General features: G+C 36.7%; 1 protein-coding gene across 5 annotated transcripts in view; it reads right to left on the bottom strand.

Annotated features, from left to right (window-relative positions):
- LOC120634427 (plasma membrane calcium-transporting ATPase 3) overlaps positions 1-21,355 on the bottom strand; it is a 281,705-nt gene extending 260,350 nt beyond the window's left edge. For 4 of the 5 annotated variants that reach the window (XM_039904960.1, XM_039904959.1, XM_039904958.1 and 1 more), the window contains exon 1: positions 20,958-21,355. The gene's annotated coding sequence lies outside the window, so the exon portion shown is untranslated. The remainder of the gene's footprint in view (positions 1-20,957) is intronic. The other variant, XM_039904955.1, reaches the window with a different exon arrangement.
- Positions 21,356-23,281: the final 1,926 nt, after the last annotated feature.

The raw sequence follows: 23,281 nt of genomic DNA on the forward strand, positions 1-23,281 counted from the left end.
AGCGGTGCGGATCAGAAACGAAGTTGCGAAGCGCTTCGGACGCGTCCATGGCATATCGACCACGTAGGGATGAAGATCCTTACGGTGCCTCGCGGTTCCATGGTAAAAAGGCGAGGGGGGAACTAGATAAATAAAATACATATATGCTTATAATATACATATAAACACCCAGACACTGAAAAACATTAATGTCATCACACAAACATTTTCCAGTTGTGGGAATCGAACCCACGGCCTTGGACTCAGAAAGCAGGGTCGCTGTCCACTGCGCCAATCGGCCATCAAATATGCGATGATATAAAATAAAGAAAATCGCCAGTACGGGTTATAATTTATAGATACTTATTTATAATTCGTACTTGGGCACGCTTTTTATAAGTCTTACAATGCCGATCCTTAAGTTTTTTATAACTCTTACGAACAATTATATTAACAACTAGGTGTTGCCCGCGACTTCGTCTGCGTTTGATTTTGTTTTTTGATGTGGAATTCAATTTAGTTGTAGTTCTAAAAAAAAATAAAGTATTCAGTATCGCTAAGCTTTAAATGAGGGGTTTGCTGCTATCCGCTGAGGAGTTCTGTCCTCTATCTCCAACCACATTCATCAGATTTACACAGTTCGGACAAAATTAAACACATATTATAACCTCTATAGTACAAAAATATTTATTTAAATCGTGTATAATTTGTCGGAGGTATGGTGCAAAATCGTCAAACACTTTCAACAAAGGAACCGAGGTTAATGTCGGGATTAAAAGTATCCTATATTATTTCTAACACTTCCAAGAACATGTGTACAAAGTTTCATGAGGATCGGTTAAGTAGTTTTTGCGTGGAAGCGTAACAAACAAACTTACATTGACATTTATAATATTAGTATCCCTAACAATTATCTTTACTACATACATAATATATCGTAAGTGTGTGTTTTTAAAAGCAATGAAAAGTTTGCTTAAGTAGTAAGACAAGTAAGACAAAATGGACTATACAACCGTAGTATTGATACGTGTTTCGGTCTGTACGTATTCACATTAGTACGGGAAGCGGCACGCGCCAGTTGAGCAATTGCCCGCTTCCCGGGACGCGACTCATTTGTCGTTGGCGCGTTCACTTTGTTACACACGGCACGACTATAAGTCTTAATACCGCTAAGCGATTTAGCGTTCCGGTACGATGACGCGTATAGGGGTATGAGTTTATTATAACTGTCATACCCTTAACAGGTTAGCCCGTTGACATCTTAGACTGGATTATTATTTACATGTGATTGGAGCCAAGGGCTAACTCGTAGTGGTATGAAAAAAAAAATGTATGGATAGCCCCATAGAAATGTGAATAACAAGACACTAGTAACAAGACACAAATGCGTAGACGCACGCGCCGGGATTAAAACCTTTCTATTTTTTACAATGACGTACGTTAGTTACTTTAGACTCTAAAGTTTAGAGCGTAACCGAGCTTAATATTGTAGGCCAATTTGAGCTTTAGGGGATACAAATAAGAATCATTTTACTCCAACGTTTAAGTATTTCCATACTCGAGAACGGTTCCTCGATTGCGAGTGAGCAAATCTTGTACTAAGCCTCTTGTACACACACAAACACACAAACTTTACTAACTACTTTTATTACCTTTTTAAGTAAAAATTAAAGCTACATAATAGAAATGTCTTACTTTCAGTCTGTTTATGTATATTCCGAGGCGAGGGCTGGTTATCCTAAACACAGATAAAATCTAGATAGGATAGCCAGTTCGTCAACTCATTATATGTGCAATTTTGATGAAAGAAAGAAACGATATTATTATTATCATTAAAGACTTTCTATTTATGCCTATGATAAACCTGGGCATTGCCTAAATGGAATGCCTTATGGCTTAGGCGATGTCTATCGAAAAAAAATGTTTCACAAACTCTTAGGTGATAACTGGACGGTTGACGTATGCGTAGGACTCTTCTTAGATTAAGTGTTACTTATTGAAGTGTTGTCTTATTCGCCGTTAGTGAAAACGGGCATTCGAGTTCTTTGCCGTCGTGCAATGGACACCCACAACACGGTGAGTGTAATTTAGCTGTTCGCGTGCTGCAGCGTGTGTTGTGGTCACGGCACGGTGCTTTGACCCGCGACATTACTGCGACAATGCAATTCATTTCATTGCAATGCCAATTTCGGATCGGAAAATACGTGCATTTAAATAAACTCCTGCATTTAATACTGTGTTATGGTGACGGCAGGTCAGAATACAGTTGTCACCACCCCCTCCTCTGTACGAGGTGACTAAGGGAATATAACAGAGAACGGGCAGTAGCGTTCTCCAATCCATCTGCCCAGCGAGGCTAATTATGGGCCTTTTGTACATCTGCAGGGCTAGCACAGGCGAGACAAAAGCTATATCCCCTTGACAGGGGATTTCATAACCGTCTCCACCCGCTAAATCACGGGAACATGGAATAGGAGAAGTTAACTCCCGTTTATTATTAAAAATATATTATTTGGATATTATTTCTACTTGTGCGCCAGCAGTGGCGTGCACAGGGTTTTTGACCAGGGTATACAAAAAGAAGGAAGATGCCATAAATAAGAAAAATCCTTCGCATTTATGAGTTGCCCATGCTAGCCGTGTTGAGAAAATTTATAATTAGAGTTCCGATTTGTGTATTCTCCTAAAAACAGTGTTTTTCAAAGAAAATGTCGAGTTATTTTATTTATTGCAATCTATATAGGTACCAGCTTTATAAGGCTCAAAAGTCTGTGTTTGTTTAAACTCATTCATTATAGCCCGTTTATATATAAAGGATATTTAACAACGCAACGACTATAGACTTCAGCAACAGTAGAATAAAGGGTAAAATTTAGACAAGTCGCAAGGAACCGCTATTGGATTTATACAGATCAGAATTTGTAAAACTTTTGACCTTAACCATTAACCAATATGCAATAAGTGTAGTTTTCAGGCCATTTTAGAAATCAGGTCGTTTAATTTGTTTAAACGACCTGATTTCTACAGACACAGACACAATAAAATAAATCCAAAATTTATAATCCGTATCATCACACATCCTTTTGTTACGAACCAGAGCACAGTTTCAAAATAACCCATCTTTACGGGTTATAATAAAAGCGTAGTAAAATTACGGTGTTCGAGTGTTTTATCACTGGATAGTATAAACATTCCTTCATGGTGTGTTCAACAGTTTAAGGGAAAACTATATTTAGGTGCAAGTAAGTGTTCTGTAATTTTTTTAAGTGTGTGGGATGGCAGCAAAGCGGGTTGCATAACCTTGTCATTATGAAATTAACAGTATTCATATTGCATGAAATTAACAGTATTCATATTTCATGAAATTAACAGTATGACAGTTGTTGTGACCTTTGACCTTGAAATTTAATAGTAGCACCCACCGTACCATATGTAGGTTTTGAGACAAATTGCAAGGTGTCAATATACAAGTATTTACAGACTTACAGCTGGGTATCTCGAATTCCGAGATTCTTATCTAATTTAAGCTTAAATAACTGGACTATTAGGCAACGTGTAAATGAAAACCGAAATATTAATTAACATTCTTTTACTCATACTCGTAATTTACTGTCTCTAAGGCTTTGATCTAGTTCCCCCCTCGCCTTTTTACCATCGAACCGCGAGGCACCGTAAGGATCTGCATCCCTACGTGGTCAATATACCGCGGACGCGTTCGAAGCGCTTCGCATCTTTGTTTCTGATCCGCACCGCTAGGATCTGGAATGCCCTTCCAGCTTGCATTTTCCCCAGTGCCTACAATATGAGTTCCTTCAAATCAAGAGTGAATAGGCATCTTTTAGGCAAGCGCGCTCTACCTTAGGCTTCATCATCGCTTACCATCAGGCGTGATTGCAGTCAAGCGCTCTTATAAACATAAAAAAACTTATCTGTGAAACTGAAACAATAATAGTGTTTGAGTAAACCCTAGTTTTTACTGAAAGAAATCAGATACAGCCCTAACATCACATGCAAAATTAAACTCAAGTGTCTCCTGCCACTTTATTAGGAACGTGTCGCGTAGCGTAGGTACCATTCGCGTGTAAGTCTTTTATCTCCAATAGGGTTGTCACTTAGAATGAATTAGTTGACATGGAAAAATAAATATGCTTCTTTTGATTTAATATTTTTACAGGGTGATTCCTTATCAAATGTCCTTATGCACCCTTCAACAGTATTTCGTAATTCGGTTACACGTTGTATAGTAATCTCGATGTGTCTGTGTTTTTATATATTGTTTTAACTTACGCAAGGGTAAATCTAATTTTGCTGCACTTAATCTGTTCCTGCCGCGTTGATGCATAAACGCAGCACTCGGGGAAGTATATAATACAACCAGAGGATGCTAAACTTCTTCCAGCAAGGAAAGTGCTGTTATTCCTGGCGGCGACCAATGCTTGCTGGGAGATCTAGACAGCGGCGTCACAATAGATCGTAGCCGGTCGACGTGACAACAGGGACCAGGCGAACATGAGCCGCAAGCAGAAGAAGAAGAAGATGAAATCTAATTCGTTAACCTTGTGTGAAAGCATATACTTAGCCCCAAAAAGGTTACCTGTACTTTTTTCAGATGAAATGTACATATCACCACTTTATATCGCTATGCACATCTGTCTAGGAAGTTTCATGTTTTGTGGTTGTGATGTTTGACGACGTATCAATAGTCCAGGACAAGAATTTCTTCTTGTACTTCTTTGGTTGTCCTGCCACGAAATTCTCAGTACCTACTTTGGTAGCGAGAGAGAACTTCTACCTACATTATGCCATCGATTTTGCTTATACAATAATCGTTAAAAAACGCCAATCCGCATTGGAGCAACGTAGTGGGTTTATTCTCTAAATTTCTCTCTCTGAAGCGAGGCTCGTGCTTAGCTGTTGGATCTAAAAAGGCTGAGCGTGATATGTTTATAATCCAAATCAGACATAATGTCAGAAAGAAAAGGTTTTTTTTTTATGAATAATAATTAAGTGTAGATACGATTAATTTTAAGGTATGGAACCCTCATCGTGTGACGGGTTGAGTATTACTCGCGCTGGGCCGAGGGGTGGGTTTTTTTATTATGTCTTGTAGAATTTTCATTATTTATTTCAATAATCCTAAGTGTTATTATTGCTACGAGTACGTCAAGGCCCAGAAAATCGTCTAACGAATTTAACTATCGCGCTGAACTGTAAAAATTTTATGTCCCAAAAATAGGAGCTATCATAAAAGCATGATAATAAGTTTACGTCGGCAATATTTCTTCCTATCTTATAGTGAGCCTGACGTCATGGGAGGCCGTGCCAAATGACGTCACCGTATATGACGTCAGTCCAGTGAATAATACTCCATCTAGTAATACGAAGAGCAATAAAATGGATTGCGGGCATGTACATTTTACAGTTTCCAGCAGATAATAGCGGTAATTAAAAAAAAAATGGTTGAGACACTAACTGAGATACAATATTTGATATGACACATTTATTGCAGTTAAATAAAAATCATAAGCTTCATCTTATAATCCCTATCCATACTAATCCCAACTAATATTATAAATGTGAATGTAAGTTTGTTTGTTACGCTTTCACGCTAAAACTACTAAACCGATCATCATGAAACTTTGTACACATTTTCCTGAAGGTATTAGAAGTAATATAGGATGCTTTTTATCCCGAAATTTAGCTCAGTTCTTTTGGGAGAGGGGACGAAAATGTTTGACGATTTGACACCATAACGCCACGCCGTCAAATGAAAACCGTTTTAAATAATTACTTACTTACTTTTTTTATATAAGTATACACAACATAAAAATTTCAATAGAATTACACCTAAATTGCTACTGTCTTTCGAAAAACAAAAACAAACGCAGACGAAGTCGCGGGAAACAGCTAGTAATATATAAAGCCGAAGAGTTTTTTGTTTTTATTTACTTGGACGCATCATCGCGTATAAGTAAATAAACACACAACAACTTCTGATCCGATTTGAAAAATTATTTCAGTGTTGGATACTTCATTTATCGAGAAAGGCTATAGGATATACCTTATCACGCTAAGGCCAATAGGAGTATATCACCAATCAGTAGCGTGCACTGGGTTCCTAAAAAGGGCAAAAATTCTCCTTATATACGAGTTATATATCAATTTCAGGGTAGGCAGTGCTTTTGCGCTAATATGAAGTGCACGCCACTGTCACCAATGAACAATGTTTCAAAAGTTTTTTCCTTTTAAAAGCGTCCGCTACGTTGATAAAAACATGTATGACTGAGTTATTCCCCTTTAAAAGTTCTAAAAAAATGTACGAAAGTAAAGATATCTTTATAACACATATACAATTTATTTTATTTATTTCTATCGAATTGCAGGAATATTATAACAATCACAGTACGCTAATAAGTTACGAATTTCTAGTTTCAAAACTAAGTAAACTACGTCAGCGCGTATTTAGAATGCGAAACGAAAATTGAAAATTTTGCATTCATAGTGAACTTCTGAAAATTGCAAACATACCGCGAAATACAACCGAACCGCACCTCAAACTTTATTGAAACAGCTCGAAAAGTTTCGGCGCGAATTAATGGCGGAACAAAATAATTCCGCACTAATTCCTCACGCGACCAAGATTGTACCAAAACGAGGAAAACTACTTGGAAACACTTTTAGACGAAAGCCTAACTTACCTACGTAGGTACTTTAAACATTTTCCTGTTATAATAGTTATTGTAGTATTACAGGCACTTCAGCTTGCATTGGAGCGGTCTGAAACCGAGCTATCTGCTGGCCACAGGCCTCGTCTATCATAGGATAAACCTACGTAGTACGAGTACGTAAGTAACCCAGCCCGTTAAGTTGATGGTGGTAGCGATAGGCCTAATGAATTCGTTTTATATGCTCTTTTGACAGCTGATCTAAAACGCTTAGTAATTAGTCTGTAAACAAGTTAAACAAATAAAAATTACGTAAAGTTAATTAAGTATTGTGTATGTTTATGATAGCATATATACTCGTATATCATAAATATCTATTCTAAGATAAGCGTTGTGATAAGGCTACGGCTCTCCTTTCGTAAAGACCGGGTTCTAGCCCCGGTACCGCTGACTTTTAGGAGTTATGTGCGTTTTAATTTAAGCAATTTAAATATCACTTGCTTTAAAAGGCGAAGGAAATCACCGTGAAGTAACCTGCATGTTTGAGTGTGAAGTCTAACGATCTGCACTGGGCCAGCGTGGGGGACTACGGCCTTAACCCCTTCTCATTGTGGGAGGAGACCCGTGCCTTGTAGTGGGCCGGTAACGGATTCATGTTATGATGATGATTTAATACAACTTACAATTATGTAAACAAATATGTATGAACGCTTCATAAGTGCCTGTGATAGGCCTACATGAATAAAGAAATTTTGAATTTGAATTTGAATAGTTGTTTTGACTCATATATACAAATATAAGACCTCCTGTAAATACATCAATCATTTATCCGACCTTTAGGTACTCGAAAAAAAAAATATATCGACAGCGCAAGTGATAACTAAGCCGGGGCAATGCATAAACGAGAACATGCGCTACGTATAAACATGTTAAGAATCACCATCAAAGACACGTAATATAATCGATCGTCCGTCTCTAATAGCTATTTTCGTAACAAAAGCGCTCTGGACCGTCTCACCGTGTTTTATGCGACCAGTAAAAGAGTTCCGAACAAAAAACAGACGGATTCGTAAATTTAGACTCAATATATCGGTAATTAGTCATCCCACTGGTATTGAGTTTGGTTTAACGTAAGCGTAACGACTCGAATTCGTAATCTTTATAAACAGATGCCTGAGTAATGAACAATTTTCCACGTATTCACGAAAGTTGTTTTCAATTAACTAAAGATTATATTAAAACCAATTAAATTACCGAGAAGTTAAAATAATCATACGATTAGTTAAAAGTATTGAAAGCGCAAACACTCTGAAACGTTTCACCATCCCACATGAGTTTACAGTAAAATATTTGTGAAGCAAAAAAACAGACGGATTCTGAAATTTAGACTCAATATAAATAAATAATAAATAAATAAACAAATATACTACGACATCTAGCCCCGAAGTAAGCGTAGCTTGTGTTATGGTTACTGGAATATTTTATGAATAATATACATAAAACTTAGAATATACTTATGAACACACATACTCTGAAAACATTCATGGTCATCACACAAACAATTTCCAGTCGTGGGAATTGAACCCACGGCGTTGGACTCAGAAAGCAGGGTCGCTGCAAACTGCGCCAATCGGCCATCAAATGACGATTATTATTTTAATATTAATGGTTTATTAGTCATACTTCTGCTATTAACCTTAGTTGTACGTAAGCACGGACTCAAACTTGTACCTAATTTGCTATGAATTAACCTTAGAAATAAATAATGTTCTCCACACTCGCAAACAAATTTCATTTCACAAAGCTAATCGATAATTATAAAAGATTTCTGAAACAAAAACAGACGGATTCATTACAAAATATAACGGTAATAAGTCTTCCTACTGATGTTGAGTTTGGTTAAACGTAAGAACTGATTCAAACCAATGCCTGCATTGTAATAAATAATTTTCTCCATACTCAAATACGCATTTCATAAACAAAATTAATCGATTTATATAATATTTCTGAAACAAAAACAGACGGATTCATGACATTTAGACACAATATAATGGGTAATTATTTATTATTTGTTCGTAAGCACGCACTTAGATGTTTATTACCCTATATAATAAATATTTTTTCCCATACTGGCTATTAATAAAAGATTTCTGAAACAAAAACAGACGGATACGTTTCACTTCGCTTCGTTGAACGCAAGCACTGACCCAAACCGATTCCTTTGCATTGTAATAAATACCCAAAAAGCATTGTTCTAATTTTATAATATTGACACTTTTTAAAAATTAGGATTTTAGAGAACATTATAAAGGTTAAGTGGATAGCTTATGCAACTACGGATCACGAACGAGGTCCTCCGGTTTAAATCCCGGGACGGGCAAAAATTGTTATTTATTGTGTTTTTTCTATTAATAAAAATAAAGGAAATAGGCGTCAACCTCCGTGTCTCGAAGAACACGTCATGCTGACTGTCCGGGTTATTATCACTATCCGCTGATACTAGCCGTTAAAGCTACCAACATGTATTGAAGCAGCTTTATGGGTCTATGCTCTTAAACCCTCTGTCCTATGAGAAAGGATGCATGCATCCAGCAGTAGGACGTTATTAGGCTGTCTATATGTGTGTCTGTGTTTGTGTGTGTATTTAGTGTGTAATTTTATTCAGTAGACGAATATCTAAAGTTAAAGGCTTAAATTATTGTATTTCTAGGTTTATATTTTGGTTTACTTTACATTATTTAATTTTAAGTTGACATTGTAATTTAATTTCATAATTTTTGATACCTTAATTTTCTGACATTTTGTATAAATTTGAAAAAATTGTTTTATAATAAAGGTGTTTTTATAATTTGCATGCCATAGAATGGCAAATTGTAGCACGTTACTTGTTATGTTTTATTATAAGATCAAATTTGTTACCCTGCAATCAAAGATTTGAATTTGAAAAAAAAAAAATATTTGAATTTGTGTGTGTATGTTTGTTTGATGTTTTTTGTTTTTTTCCACTTTCCACTCCAAGTTAGCCCTTGACTGCAATATCACCTGGTGGTAAGTGATATTAAAGCCATATCCCTAATCGGTTTCTACGCGAAATCATATCTACGTGGCATCATATCGGAATGCTAAATCGCTTTTATCATGTTGGACATATACATGATTTAAAAAAATTTGTGCAATTCATATATATATATATATATATATATATATATATATATATATATATATATGTATATATATATATATATATATATATTAGCGGGCCCCAGCGCCATCTGTCGAGCTAATTGGTGAATCAAAGCCATCCAGGGTTCTACCCAATTGTATACCAAAAAAAACATTCAAATCGGTCCAGCCGTTTAGGAGGAGTTCAGTGACATACACACGCACACAAGAAATATATATATATAAAGATATATAAGGTACCATTTGTATTTATATATATATAATATATATACACAAATGGTACCATATCGTTTTTTAAATCTTAGATATTATTATCAGTAAAGGTAGGTGCGTGTACAATATAATTAGCACCTACCACTTTAATACCTATGCGGAAGCATCCTAAATATTAGCATCTAGTGAATAAGCTACAAAACACACTTAATAGGGCTGTCACCTCACATTTTTTTCGATTAACCTTATTAAAATCACCTGTTTCGCCCTTAATTGCAATGTTTGGTGAGAAAGGTTTAATTTACTATAATGCTTTTAAAACAAAATGCTTTTTGATTAAATTTTTTAAACTAGCTAGTAACAAATTAAATTTTATGTTAAACGTTTAGAACATAGAGGTAAAATTTAGTAAAGTGCTAAATGAGTAAAATAGATCTTATTTATTAATTAAAGCTCAAATTTGCCTACAATTCTCTGGCTCGGGTTATTCATAGAAGGTTTGTAAAGAAAATCGGAACTACACGATTTGCAACTCTAAAACTAGCATAATAAGGCTTATTTTACAAAGCCAATATAGAGTTAGATATGTCAATTGTAATACAAATGTAATTTAATACCTACTATAAAAAAAAAAAAACTGAGTCTCAGGCATGAAGGTTTCCTCACTAGGTTTTCTGCCACCGTCGCAAATAAGAGTTAATTGAGCTTCTTTAATCTGTCAAGTAGCAGCCCTAGGGCTGCGCAGGCGCAGCGGCGCTGGCGGCTGTCCAGCGCGCGCGCAGAAATAACTCTAGCGACACTCGATGTGCTTTTTAATTGCCCTTAATAACATTTGGACACTAGTTTCACCTTCGTAACAACAACGGAATTGTGCATTTCCACAAAAATGCCATATATTTTACTGGTGGGAGCCTTCGGCCACGGCTAGTTACCGATAAATCGGCCCAGTACATTCGGAGCCTATTCGATACAAACAATCAAACAAAAAAATCAAACAAAACAATCGTCTTTTAAATAGAAAAAGCCTCGATAAAATATTTCGTGGTTCAAGCACGTTGGAGCGTAATAGAAAAGGTTAAAAAAAACTAACTATACACACGTTAATCGTTTTATAAACTACGTAACATTGGGACTTGGTAGCATATTGTTTTCAGTCACGCAACCTTTTTACGAAAGTTGTGGGGTTTTATTAACGCCATATATATTTCGAAAATTTGGAAATTCAATTTTGACGACCTCCCTGGTGCATTGGAGGTCTTATAAGTGGGAGGTCCGTGATTCGAACCCCGGCAGGGAAAATCAGGAAATTTATACCTAATTCCTGAATTTTCTGGATTATATTCACCTTAACAACTATAGCCGCAACTTACAAACAAAAAAAGAAGCGAAAAAAACAAAATGGAGCGTCATTGTGCTCAAACTGGCAACCTCCTCAGCTCTGTAAAGGAATGATGACGGTAACAAAGAAACGCTAAAATATTGTATCTATCTTATGTTTTATAATTTTATACTATTATGAATAAGGTATTGTTATTTGTATTCTAAGTGAGATTGGTATTTATTTTTAATTAATAAAACTGCAAAATCTAGCGATTCGCCATGACAGGTGAAACGCCGAATTCGAAAATATGACGTCACGTCTGCATAAACATTATTTTGTACCGCTTGAACTTGGAAAATGTTTGCGAATATCAAGTATTTTTTGTATTTAAAATTTAAACTATCAGTTGCTTAGTTTTCTGAGCTCAATACCAAAATCAATAATCTTTGAATTTTATGTGCGTTTTAAATTCAAGCTTCAAAATTCATTTATTTCAAGTAGGCCTAATACAAGCACTTTTGAAACGTCAAGTCTGTCCGTGTGTACTGACTCTACCACCGGTTCGGAAGGCAGATTCTACCGAGAAGAAGCCGGCAAGAAACTCAGCAGTTGCTCTTTTTCAACATCAAAAATTTACATTTTACATTTTAACATCCATTTTTCTATCTTGTGAGAGATGCCGGAGCCGGATGCTTCCAAGCAACCTTGTCATTAAGAAACTCATCAATTGTATAATAACCTCGCTGTAATAAATGTGTTTTAACACATTCTTTAAACTTATGCATTGGTAGGTCCAAAATTACCTTAGGAATCATATTATAAAAGCGATTAATAATATCACTTTCTTCAAGGAAAACATCCTGAGGAAACCTGCATACCTGAGATTTCTCCAAAATGTTCTCATAGGTGCGTGTAGTCCACTAATCCGCACTGGGCCAGCGTGGTGGACTACGGCCTTAACCAGTGATCCAGCGGGGAGCCGCATCAGTGGCCATACGTACAACGGACGGTCCTAGACCAACCGAGTGCGGAAAAGGAACAGAAGAAGAAGAAGAAGAAGAACCCCTTCTCATTGTGGGAGGAGACCCGTGCTACGTAGTGGGCCGGTAATGGGTTTATATGCTGATGGAAAAAGAACTTAATAGAGCTCTAATTGGCTTATGACGTCACGATTACCATCTCGACGAAATATTTGTTAAAATTGGAATTTATGTCAACATAACCTTTAACTTCTGCCAAAATAAGTTATTTTTTGGATATATTAGATACTTCCGAACATCATAAATTAGGCAGGCCTTTTGCAGCGCCATAGCAGTAGGTACCTTCGAAGGAATACTGCAATGCTGATTTTCGGTTAGGGGATTTTTATATCGAGGATTTGAGTTCACTGCACCAATTTGGAAACATGCTTGATACGTTTGTTCGATCTTTTCTTTATCCTTACGTTACCTGACTGTGTGAAGATGCTGGAACTTACCTTGAAAAAGAAATAGGTACGTTAAAACACATGATACGAAGAATTTTGACATAATTTACAGTAGGTGGTAGGTGAGGACCGGTTAAAGCCCAGTGGGTAGGACTCCGACTTCACTTTCAGAGGGCGAGTTCGAATCCGAACGCTCACATCTAACTTGTCTAAGTAATGTGCATTTTAAGTAATTAAAAGTTACGCCAAAGAAGTATAACTTTTAAAACGTGTGCACACTTTTTTTTTGTTTGTTTAACTCAACCGCTGAACCAATCTTAACGTAATTTTGTTCAGATATACATTGCATCCTGGAGAAAATAATACTTATTCCATATCATACTCAATTTAACACTAAAACAGGCGAATCCACCGGCACAGCTAGTCAGAAAATTCAGAAAAACTTATATATATATAAACTATATTTATATAAATCATATATGTTATGTGTAACATTAAAAAAATATATGTATATATAAAGAACTGTTAAATTAAAATTCATAATCAGCAAAACCGTCACTTTTCTACGACCATGACGAAATGTATATAGCCGGCAGCAGTTCAGTAATGGAAAATTGCCTTCTCTGGCTGCAATTCGCATGCGAGAACCATTAGCGTCTATATTCATACAATTTCCTTCTTTAGGTTATTGTAATTTAATAATATTATTAAAGTTTTTTATCAGCTTTTATATAGGGACAATTTTTTTTTTATTCCACTACAAGTAAGCCTTTGACTGCAATCTCACCTGGTGGTAAGTCATAACCCTAATCGGTTTCTACGCGACATCGCACCGGAACACTAAATGTCGCTGTCGGCATGTCGTTGTCGGTACTGTGGTAACTGGCCACGGCCAAAGCCTCCCACAAGAGAAAGACAGACCAGAGAAAATTCAGAAATTATAAATTCCTAAATTGCCACCAGAATCGAACCCAGAACCTGCAGCCTAAAACTACGGCGTCCACTGTTTGGCCAGGGAGGTCGTTTCAGATTTTGCTTTATATCAAAGAGTGTATAGTTACGTAAATTAATTAAATAAATAAATAAATAAATATACTACGACAATACACACATCGCCACCTAGCCCCAAAGTAAGCGTAGCTTGTGTTATGGGTACTAAGATGACTGATGAATATTTTTATGAATTATATATACATAAATACTTAGAAAGTACATATAAACACCCAGACACTGAAAAATACTTAATGCTCATCACACAAACATTTTCCAGTTGTGGGAATCGAACCCACGGACTTGGACTCAGAAAGCAGGGTCGCTGCCCACTGCGCCAGTCGGCCGTCAAATTGGTAAACATGCTGCGATGTATTTCTGAATCAATCAATATACTGGCGATCAATGCGTATTTTTCTCGTACCCGTACCAGATATATATATACACACTAACTACACCTTATATATACATATATATATAAGTATATAAGTTGTAGGTAGTGTGTATGTTTATTTTTATTTAGGGGATTTTAGTATTTGTACGTCTCTAGTGGGTCAGTTATGATAACTGATGTTTTGTTTATACCTCTTAGGGTTCTGATTTAAAAAGTTTTTAATTTATCATCACCATATCACCTCTCGTATGAGAAGGGTTTAGGGCGTAGACCACCACGCTGACCAAGTGTATATTGGTGGAATTCACACGCCTTTAAGAACATTATTAGAAACTCTCAGGCATGCAGGTTGCATCATGATGTTGCCCAGAAGATATTGAATTGCTTAAAACATTTATACCTCCGAAAAGTTTGAGGTTCATATCAGTTGTAGTAGAGCTATTTGTGAAAAAAAGCTTCCACAGATACTATGTTATTTATATTTATTTATAATTATCTTGTATTTCTGTTTCCAATATTTATTATCTTTATCCATTAATTGTGTGCAATAAACAATTTAACTATCTGTCTATGTTTCAAATCTTTGAAATGTTGGGAACTTGTAATTACTAAATTATCTGGGAGACTTTGGTCGTGGCTAGTTACCACCACTGCACTATTCTCCCAAGAAAGTCGTCATGAAAAAGGGAATTAATAAGATAACGAAGTGGCCATGCGACCTGCTTAGCAACCGGCGCCATACTGTGTCCGGGGCAGATGGTGAAAAATTAGTTAACGTTAGCCCGCTGCCTAACAAGTTAGTCCGCTACCATCTTATACTGCATAATCGCCTATGACCAGGTGAGATTGCAGACAAGAGCTAACTTGCAGTGGAATAAAAATAAAATAAAAACAATTATGTTAACCCAGGTTATATGCTAAAAATAAAATTGTTTTTGAGTCTGGGCAAACCTCTAGAATCGCGAAAGGTCAAAGGCTCAGACCATTCATAATTTATATGGAACTTATAAAAAGGTTCTCGAAACAAGAAGAAATGTACCGCCAATTCGACATTCTAATGTATTCTAATCGATTTACATAAAAATATACCTTCCTTTGCCCTCTTCAATTTTACTATCCTCCCTACCTTATCTTGTTCCCACTGCATTATTGTATTAAGGGCATACACCTAGTATATTATTCTGGAGGTTCGTTCCGGACTTTGACTTGAAAAACGAACACCTTATCCGTAAAGTTTAATGCTTATTTGTTATACAGGTACGGGATATGACATCGGGATATAAAATTTTCCTAAGAATTTTCGTTTGAAATTTTTTAAAGCATGCAGGTTGTTTTTTACGAGCTTATGTATAATAAAATGAAATATTTTCGAATATTTTTTGATTGAAACTTGTAGAAACATTTCAACACTAAATCAGTTGTTACCGGAAAACACAAATAAAATGTCATTTTCTAAAAATGGACCCTAGCTAGATCGATTTATCGCCCCCGAAACCCCCTGATATCTGCAATTATTATAATTATGCCTGTAATAGCTAAGAAGTATATATATCTAGTTAGATATTTTAGGTGTAGAACAATTTTTTACTTAATTTTTGTTAACTCACTACCCTAACATAAACTGGTTCGTTTCCAATGATGGCGCAGTCGCTTTTGTATTTAACTATATTTTGATCGATAAAAGGGGAAATAAAATTTACTGTAAAAAAAAAACTTCTTCGCTCTCGTATCGACGTAGCTCCAGAGCCTTGGAGGCCGATCGGTGACCTCCTGACCCCGCGAAATGTCAGAGTTCAGAGCTTTGTCGCTATACTAATTAAAATGCTTTATAGGCTAAGAGACTACCGTTATCATGTTAAAGTAAATGCAGCCTGGGCGATCCGAAAAGTCTTTAAATTCTCTCTGTGTCCTAACTCCCCACTTCGGGGTACAGGGCTGACATAACGAGCAAAAGCACTGTAACCATAGCAAATTAAAGTTAATGCAGCCAGATCCGAAAGGTCTTAAAAGTCCTAATTCCCCACTTCGGGGTAAAGGGCAGACATAAAGGGCTATCCATTGCGAACTTGACGGGAGTGAGTTAGGACTCTAACCGTTACCGGGTAAAACAGTCAGTCAGTCAGAACAGTCTTTAAATTCTCTCTGTGTCCTAATGGACAGTGGGCATAACGCTTTGCCAACTTATCTGAGGCTACCTAGGTAAACCTCACTCCACGGTAAGGCCAATTCTCGCGACTCCGCAAGGATGGTTTTTCTGCCCCTTTTTGATTCGCCTGTAGGTTCCCATTAAGATCTTGCCTGGGAACGTGACCCTGGTTCTTTTGCAGCGTATGACCATTCCACCTTGCTACCAAGCACTATCGCAAGTTTATTAGATTGAATTAGATAAAATGTAGTTTTAAATAATCGCGAACGCCGAGTGTTTCTGCACATAGTATTTACTAAAAATTTACGTTACTATTATGTCATTATATAATATTATAATATTAATATACAGTAAAAACTATTCACGGACGCAAACTAAAGCAATAAATGGATATTTTATTTCCTATTTATTTATTTATAATATTTATAAAACAGAACATCTGCTTACGACTGTCATAACGACATCAACATTATCGACATCATAACGACACAAAAGATACATCTTTTAATATGTTTTGATGACGCAGTGGTGACCGTTGTGGTTTTAAGTAGGAGGTCCTGTGTTCGATTCCCAGAAGGGCAATTACGGAATTTATTATTTCTTTCTTAATTATTAATTTTCTCTGGTTCGGTCTGGCTTTTGTTGTAGTTTTTTATCACCCTAATGGCAAAGACATGCCGCCAAGTGATTTAGCGTTCTGGTACGATGTTTTGTAGAAACCGATAAGGGGTATGGGTGGTATAACTGTCATACCCTCTAGCAGGTTAGCCCGTTACCATCTTAAGCCGCTTCATCACCTACCACCAGGAGCATATATTATTATATTGCAGTGATCAGCTAAAGTGTGGTGGAATAAGAAAAAGATTCTCAAAACCAACAGATCGACCGTGTTCTTAACCTTTGCACCTTGTTGGTCACCTGATTAGCATGTTTAACAACTAATCTCGAGCGTATAGAAATCTTGACTAAATTAGCTTTCGAATTGCAAAAGTTTTATAAAACTCATTCAATGCTTCGTCGACGAGCTCTCGGACTACGATGGCGAATTTAATTGGGCCCTTTGATGTAAGAGTTTTGTAGAAATTGTTTTTTTTTAAAGCCTTTTTCTGAGTGTATTTTGCTGTTTACGATATTCCCTGTTTACAGAATATCTTGATAGAGCAGTGGTTAAAAAATCCTGCGTATTTACAGATTGGTCGTGAGTTCTAATTCACATGGCATTCAAAGGTTAAATGGAATACTTTATCAAGGAATTCTTTACCCGAATTGTACATAGTTTGTGAAAACTATTACTTAGTATAAATTCCTTGGTTGGTCAAGTAGCTTGGTTAAGGATTAAAATGCCCTGACTAAGATTCCCTGGAGTAAGGAAAATGGCGTTGTTACCCCACGTGCCTCGCAGAGCGCAACTACTCCTAGGTTTCCGGTTCCTTTGTAAGTGACTTGTGGATCCGGCACGAGCTGATACAATGGAGACGAATTCTTTTTGTCCCTGAAATTCAGTATCATGTTTACGGGAGATTAAAAAAATAGGCTTTGTTACCGATGCAAACCCTGGCCAGAATAGCAGAGATTCTGTTCTGGGGACGCCTCTTTTGCATGGCAAAACATTTGACAGTCTAAGTGTATAGAATAAATAGTTACATTTTTATCCGCAAAATGGCGAGGTTGGTTATTTTCATAGTCAGGCTCGGTCTACGGTTTTTTTTTAAATTTCTAAAACTAAATTTAAAAACAACCAAGAAATTAAATGTAGTCATTCTCAATTTAATTAAGTTTGGACATTTGTCCCTATAGACATCGTTATACACTATGATTTCATTATAATTTTTTAATATACATTGCCAAAAACGTTAATTGTGTTTAACGTAATAAATATATCACATGCTTTAACCGTTAAGGAAAACATCGTGAGGAAACCTGCATGTCTGAAAGTTTCCCATAATGTTCTCAAAGGCGTGCAAAGTCCACCAATCCGCACTGGGCCAGAGTGGCGGCCTAAATTTTCTCTTTGTGTATGTATGTAAAACATAACGCCTCCAAAATTATTTTGATATTGGCTTAGATGGTAACGCTACGAAAAAAAAATACTTGTAACTTATGTCGTAGTAAGTTGTTACGTAGGTAAAGGCTACGAGAAGCTACGGATTGTGGTTACAGAATCATAATTTTATACTCTTTTATTTCTTACTTGTGTTATTATTTGAAAAATATTTAGTATTATATCTTGACTGTAAAGTATATTTCAAAAATATTAAAATAAACAAAAGCGTAAAAAAAAAATAAAAAAAAGTACTATGTCTATATGTTTTTATTCTTTGTTGCGTAATATACTGTAGATGTACCGGGCTCGCTTTGATATGGCCGATTGTTATATTTAAACATTATTACCGTGGGCATGCATAAAAATAATATTCAAATATATTTAAATATATAAGAAAAATATATATGAATATTATCATGTTGTAAAAGCGTATACTCAACCCCACAAAGGAGTTCTGCACCTTTCGCAGACGATAAGCTTTTGATTTATAAATAGTAATATTTTGTCTCACAAAGACTATATTATTATAAATGTATTGCGAAGCTACTGTAAGAATACCTATTTGTTTAAATTTTTCACGAAGCGATTCGCGTGATCCAAGTTTATATATTGATCGTACGGCTCTTTTCTGTAGTATAAATATACTTTCAATATCTGCAGCAAAGATCCCATAGGACATAATACTGTGAAAGTATGCGAAATAAACAAGCCTAGCTGTTTCAACATCGGTAAGCTGTCTAATTTTCCTGATTGCATATGCAGCTGAGCTGAGTTTACTCGCTAGGCTTTCTATATGGGTACCCCACTGTAGCTTACAATCTAAGGTCACTCCTAGAAAAACAGTGGAGTATTCTATTTTAAGTGTTTCTCCATTTATTATGATGTTTTTATCAATTTTTTTCACGTTAGGCAAAACAAATGGCGGAATATGGCGTGCACACAGGGTATCGCTGAGTGTACCCACTAATACACTCAGCGATACCCTGTGCATACAGGATATCCTGCGTATCCTGCATATCACAGCACAGGGCATACCCTGTGCATATCCTGTATGCACGCCACTGGTGTAGAGTCACTTCAAACAGACAAACTACAAGATTGTAGTTTCAAAAGTGGTTATAATTAGGCCTACTTGAATACATAAATTAAGAAATGTAGATAATATAATATGAAAAAAATGGAGTTATAAAGAACTTAAGGATAGGGTTTGTAAAAGTTATAAAGAGCATACCCTTAAGTTTTTATAACTCTTACTGGAGATTTCCTTCATTTAATCTCTTGGATACCCTGTTCAATACCCTTTATGCACGCCACTGGACTCCATCGGTTCGGAAGGCATATTCTACAATTTTTACCATATAAATTAATATATTCTGTAAGAATGTATTGCGAGAGTTGATATCAGCGAGAGTTTAGATGGAGCAGCGTGCGTTCAAGCAACCTTGTCATTAAGAAATTCAAAGCAAACTTGTCGTCAGACCATTTCTAAAAATCAGAGTCCTTTCCGCCATTAATCAAACGAGCCCAAACGTGAGCACCATCCAGCTCCATCAATTCAGCTTCATGTCATAGTAATATTGCATTGTCATCCCATTTAAATATGCATGCAAAATTTCAGCTCAATCGGAAAGTGGGTCAAACTTAAATTGCAAGATTTAATTGCAGAAAAATAGAAACTGGGACAGGTGAAACGACAAAATAAATGATAGCTTGTAAAATTCATAACTACTTATTACAAAAAATTTAACTACGTTACTGTTGAAGAAAATTTAAGTGTTTCAAGACTAGCAAAGAAAGGTATAACGCGGTTTAAACAGACTGAGTCTGACAGTGAATAAAAAATCCTGTCATGCATTCAGTATGAACCTGCCTTTAATTAGTATCACTTGCTTACATATAAGATTGAAACAAATTCAATATAATTAATGCTATATCTCTAGTCAGCATAATATTATATCTGTCACAATAAATGGGTTCTTACTACTCATTTTTAAGATAGATATTGCGATAAAATTAACTGCTTGTAATAAACATTTGAAAAGAATAGAGGCCATTATGTGTCAATTCCAAGGATATTACGAAAATATCTTAATACAAAATATGAGATTCTAATACATATTATATGTATAGTAACCTTCACGTAGACGCACGTACGTACGTCCACGTTTTTACGTTTGCCTTGAAAAAAGTCAATAGCCAACACACCACTAGTGACATCTAGCGGAAATTTTCCGAACTACTAATTCACTGAGGAAATAGAGCAAAAAAAGCCTGGTATTTACAACTTTACTAGTAATTTCTTGGTAAATGCCTCTGATATTTGTTCCAAGCGTTATTTTAATGATTTGCTTTATAAATACAGATCAAAGGCTCAAAGTCAGGGATCGCAAATTGTGATACGGTATCAGAGGTTACGTACGATCGGCATCCACTACTGAATGAACAAAACGAGTCTAGTAAAACTGCCGAGGCATTGTAGGAAGCGATTTCAAAGTGAAAAGAGAGGGCAGACACGTCTTGGCATTTAGCGAGGGGAACATTTAGCTCGATTTAAATATACATGTGATGCTGTGAATAGCGAAACGTTGGCGCTTACCGATCGGGCTCCAGACACTCCCAAGAGCCGAGGAGGCACCGTCACACGCGTTTTATCGATCGGAACAATGGACGGGCTGGCCTAACGCGGAATCAAGCGAAACAATAACGCACGAATCTTACATAATTCCTATCCGCCATCATGGAAACTCACGCGAATCGCGCCCCTAAGCCGTGGACGCTACGCGCCGAAGATATCCATTTTTCCATGCACAATAGCTATTTCAGAGCTGCGCCGGCGGCGGTGGCAACCTTGAATTCGGAACGCACCTTTAATTTTAGCCGGTTAACCTAGATACTGGTACCATTTTGAGTGCGGATCGATATTCGCATGCGCGATGTCTCGTCTCTTTTAGTGTGCGGTACTGGGCTGTTCGGGCGAGTGACCGTGGTGGGAGCCCGCTCGCGAGCGACTGCCGCTCTCGGACGGGCCCCGCCGCGCACGCGTGCTCGCGGGTAACGATCGCGCCTCGCGAGGCGCCTCGCGCGGCCGCAGGAACAGGTGTGACCGCATGCTCACCCCGGCCTCCGACACCTCCATCCAGCACAGCTAGCATGGCCAGGAGCATAGCTCCCGGGGGAAAAGATAACAATTTACCTTCTCGTATATTATGAAATTTAAGCTTAATTTGCTATAATCCGCGAAAAGCAGAAGAATCTGTATGGTGTAATTTACAATTTCTTCAATCCTTATACACACCAACTTCTGCAATGTACCCTCTACCGGACCGGAGCATCCTCAGGAGATGTTGACTTTACAATGAATAATTGTAATATTCAATAATTCACCTACAGCTTTATTAAATATCTGAACATCGGCGCAAAGGTGGAAATAACATCCAAATAATATAGTGTAATAATTAATATAAGGGGTTAAACTTCTCTTACTCTCCGTTGCTTGATTTGGCAGTTGGACACATTAGTTTTATGCTTGTCAGGGAATAAAGTCGGGTGATGTAATTTTTGTCTTCTGCCTATTCTCGCCATACTGGAGCAACCCAGCTTCCTCACTGAAGCATAGCTACGGTGGTTACCACATTAACAGTCTTTTAGTAAAAGCTTTTTGGTGACAGAGCTCGTCAAGGGAATTGGAAATGATCATACACTAGTGACAACTGTATATCGTCTTCGAAAGGTAATGCAGAAGTAATTTGGGGATGAGTAGAGGGTATGCACAGGATATGCAGATGATATAAAATGAAGAAAGACCTCAGTATGAGTTATAAAAATGTTAAGGATAGGCATCATAAGAGTTGTATAAAACCTAGACTCAAGTATTTATAACTCGTACTGGAGATTTTCTTCATTTTATATCATCTGCATACCCTGAACGTACCCTTTACACCAACGGTTTTATTAGTACTACTTCAAATAAACTAATTTGGACTTGAAGTACAACTACCATTCTTATTTCTGCCTCCAAGCAGAATGTTTAGTGTATGCTATTTTTTTTCGCAAAATCAGTCAGTCTACCTAAGAATCAACATAATATAGAGCTGGACCCTTTCGTAGTAGTCAAGGTAAGGTTCCCTTGACCATCATATCAACCTATTAACGGCCCACTGCACAGTTCTCCCAAAATGAGAAGGGGTTAAGGCCACAGTCCACCACGCTGGCCCTGCAGATTGCTGGACTCCACACACCTTTGAGAACATTATCAAGAACTCTTCGAAATGCAGTTCTCCTCACGATGTTTTCCTGTACTGTTTTTTTAGCAAAATATATTTTTGTTGTTCTCCATCTAAATTTTCAAAGTAATTTTCTTTTCTTTTAAACGCACATAACTTTGAAAGTTAGAGGTTCGTGTTGCACTCTTGATCATTAACACTAAATGTAACAAAATTTATATATGTAGAATACTCAGCCCACCGACCCGTATGAAAGCAGCGTGGTGCTTGGATCTAAATCATTCTCTCCTTTGAAATGATTTCCCAGCAGGATAAGAGTAATGAAGAAACTTAAGTTTCATTATAATATATACATAAATTGTACATTTGGGGTCATTCCAATAGACGTACTCGTATAACGCCATTGCGCTCTACAAACATGATTTCAAGTGACATGAATATGGGGCGGGCACCCCTTCCCCTCTTGTTTAGCGATGTATTGGCGCCTTGTATGTCAGTAGGCAACCTTTAGTACAAGTTCTTAACTTTTTCGAAAAACCCAATTATGCTTAAACGAGAGATTAAGAAAATGGTTTTATGTAGTACTGTCCCGATATATACTGTGGTACTTTTTTAGTTGTAAAACTGTGGATAGTAGGATTTCAACCACAAGTGCTTTTTATTTTCCCTTATTTTTTAATTTACTGCTAAGCTATAA

Source organism: Pararge aegeria, chromosome 24 (genome assembly GCF_905163445.1).
Source record: "Pararge aegeria chromosome 24, ilParAegt1.1, whole genome shotgun sequence".
Classification (NCBI taxonomy): domain Eukaryota; kingdom Metazoa; phylum Arthropoda; class Insecta; order Lepidoptera; family Nymphalidae; genus Pararge; species Pararge aegeria.